The sequence below is a fragment of the Nicotiana tabacum genome, chromosome 24, assembly GCF_000715075.1.
Source record: "Nicotiana tabacum cultivar K326 chromosome 24, ASM71507v2, whole genome shotgun sequence".
Classification (NCBI taxonomy): domain Eukaryota; kingdom Viridiplantae; phylum Streptophyta; class Magnoliopsida; order Solanales; family Solanaceae; genus Nicotiana; species Nicotiana tabacum.
Window position 1 is genome coordinate 76,413,174 of NC_134103.1, and position 3,873 is coordinate 76,417,046.

The window sequence follows — 3,873 nt, forward strand, 5'->3', positions numbered from 1 at the left end:
CTATCTCTAGATTCAACCCTTTAATTGGGACTATCAATATCTTGATTCACCCCAAATCCTTGTTAGCCAAGTTTTTCTAGACTAAGTCTCTCTTTCTCAAGTAGAGACCAAGTCAAATAGGCATGAAGTAATGTTTGCAACCATTAATTCTACAATTAAAAGCAAGAACGAGGCTAAATAATAAATATCCAACCATAAACAGGCCATAATTCAAACACCCATTAAGTTTACACTCTAGGGTTGAGTCACAACCCTAGCAAAAATCTAGTTACTCATGCTTAAGATAGAAGAAATAGAAGAAGAAATGATAATTAAACCTATATTGATAATTAGAATAAACAAATCTATGTTCAAAAGCTCAAAATGGCAAAACTACTAAAGAGAGTAAACAAAAATAGCTACTGTATCTGTTGATGTCAAAACTTGACCTAAAAAAGTGAAACTCTTCTATTTATACAGAGCTGGAATTTTCAGACAAAAATGCCCTTACGGAGTTTTTGCGGCCGTACAATTCCATATGTGGTCCGCACTCTTGCTTCAACCTGACAGGATTGGAATCTTGCTGCCGCACAATTCTGAACCGCGACCGCATCTCTCTCTTTCTACGGTCTGCACATTTCTGAGTGCGACCGCACATGGCTTTTTTGCGAACCGCACAAATGCAACTGCAACCGCGTAGCTGATCTTCTGCGGCCGTACAATAATTGTGCGATCCGCACTTCCGTTGACAGGTTCTCTAATCTTTTGCTCTTGCCTAGCTTCTACGGCCGCACATTTCATGTGCGGACCACACTTCTCACAGATCTCTAGTAAGTTCTTCTGCACAATCTGTGGCCGCATATGATATTTTGCGGTCCGTACTTTAAGCTTCTGTGTCTGTTTTTGTCCTTGAATTTAGATCACTCCTTCTTGAGTAGGATTTCATCTTGGAGGCTTATTTTATAATATTCCTGCAATTAAGCATATTTCATCAGTTTTTGGGAACACAATTAAATGCTTTTGGACTAAAACGAAAGCTAAAAGGCGCTAATAAGTAGTCAAAATCCCTACTTATCATGCATGACTCGACTTCCCGGTGATCCAAACGGAGTAGGAACGTGACTGTAATATATCGGGGTCGGAGCGAAAAGCCCCTCGTATCAGGGCTCGGGCGAACACCTGCCCTCGGGGATATCAGGGCCATATCCTCGAGGTCCGACTTGAGGATTGCGATTTCGGAGAGCATTACAAAGCAGCTGCACACGACTAACAAAGGGTTGTGATGTCCGTGCCTAACCGGATATCACAGCGTGAATCTCTACTCGTATCGGCGGAAAATCAGTGATCGGTGAAACCATTTTTATTATTTATGGAGGACATTGTAACACGTATATCAAGGCAGTATATTCTTATTCTCTTTGTTATTCAAAGTTTTTACTTTTATTTATCAGCTACTCATTAGTGTGAGCTCGGAATCAAGACAGGCATTTTGTTAAGCCGTTACTGAGACTGGGATCACTCTGCTTAATGGTTTGACAAATTATTACGTCTTTTATCTGTTTAATCTAACACTATTTATTGTTTGTATTGAATTAATTCATGTATCCTTAGAACCACATATAAATTCAATTATTATCCATTTTTAGGGTAAATAGTTTGGCGCCCACCGTGGGGCTAAGGATAATAGTGGTAATTTGATACAAATTTCCATAACGCACTCTATTTTACACTTATTCTTTGAGTTTTTAATTTCAGGTCAAATTAAAAATGTCAAACTCCCAATCTGCTCATTTGAGCGTTGATGCTGAGTCCAACCACCATGGCGAGAACAACAATGTGGTACTCAACAATGAGGTACCCCCTACTGAGCCCAACGGAGTTCCAGTCACAGACCCGATCAATGCTAACTCTCATGTGGGTATCAAAGCAAATTTGCCTACCGACCCCGAAAATAGCATTCGCGGGGAGCCCGATCATTAGCCTGGAGTACACACGACGACGATGGTGATGAGATCAACTTGCGGGTGATCTTTGAAATATTGCAGGCTCAGCAGGCATCAATAGCCCAGTTGCAGAACCAAAGCCACACCCCCAGCAGAGTTGAGCCCGAACCATCCCTGGAAAACACTCACAGAAATGAACCGGCCACAGATAGACCGGGTGAAGCTGAACTCGGGACCAACCTCGAAATAATAAAGATGCTTGAGGAACTGACAAAACGGGTGGAATCGGGAGAAAAGAAGATCAAAGCCAATGACAAAAAAATGGAGACCTATAACTCTATGGTTGATCAAATCCTAGGAGCACCCCCGATATTGAAAGGCTTGGATTCCAAGAAGTTCATCCAAAAGCCTTTCCCTCCGAGCGCAGCTCCGAAACCGATCCCAAAAAGGTTTCGTATGCCCGAAATTCCAAACTATAATAGGACCACAGACCCAAATGAACACATGACCTCCTACACATGTTCCATTTGGAAGATGACGAAATTGAGTTGGTTCTACTGAAAAAGTTCGGGGAAACCCTGTCTAAAGGAGAAATGATATGGTATCACAACCTGCCCCCTAATTCAATTGATTCATTTGCTATGCTTGCGGATGCCTTCGTAAAAGCTCATGCCGGGACCATCAAAGTCGAGACCATAAAATCAAACCTTTTTAAAGTCAAGCAAAGAGATAACGAAATGCTTAGGGAGTTCGTGTCGAGGTTTCAAAATGAAATGATGGATCTACCCTCAGTTGCGGATGATTGGGCTGTCCAAGCATTTACTCAAGGACTCAACCCCTAAAGCTCTTTGGCTTCACAGCAATTGAAACGAAATTTGATAGAATACCCGGCGGTAACTTGGGCTGACGTCCATAACAGATACCAATCAAAAATTAGAGTGGAGGATGATTAGCTCGGAGCCCCCTCTAGGTCCGTGTATCCCATCAGAGCTAATGACAGGTCTAAAAGAGCCACCGATTATGAACCAAGACCGAACCGAGATCGACATCAACCATATAACGGAGATCGAAGGGGTAATGGGTCTGGACGCACCCATACGAGGAGTGAAAAAAGGAATGATCGAGGCCATAATAGTCGGGGACTCATGAATAAGAATGGTTTCGACAGGCCACTCGGGATCCGAGAGGCACCGAGATTATTAGAATACAACTTCAGTATCGACGCTGCCAACATCATGTCTGCCATCAGACGCATTAAAGATACCAAATGGCCTCGACACTTTGCAGTCCGATCCTGCCCAGAGTGAGCCTAACCTAATGTGTAAGTATCATGGCACTCACGGCTACAAAACCGAAGACTGCCGACAACTAAGAGAAGAAGTAGCCCGATTATTCAATAACGGACACCTCAGAGAATTTTTGAGTGATCGAGCCAAAAATGACTTCAGGAATAGGGACTCCAACAAGCAGACCGAACAAGAGGAACCTTAGCACGTCATCAACATGATCATTGGTGGAGTTGACATTCCCCAAAGTCCGATGCTAAAGTGCATTAAGGTGTCCATTACAAGGGAAAAACAGACTCGGGATTATATACCGGAAGGAATTGCATCTTTCAACGATGAAGATGCTGAGGGCATCGTTTAACCACATAATGATGCACTAGTAATATCTGTACTCATAAATAAATCTCGATTTAAGCGTGTGTTAATTGATCCAGGTAGGTCGGCCAATATCATCAGATTGAGGGTCGTGGAACAGCTGGGTTTACAAGACCAAATAGTGCCTGCAATCCGAGTTTTAAACGGATTCAACTTGGCGTGTGAAACTACTAAAGGGGAGATAACCCTACCGGTGAATACTGCCGGAACCATTCAGGAAACAAAGTTCTACATCATCGAGGGGGATATGAGATACAACGCTCTGTTCGGAAGGCCATGGAATCACAACA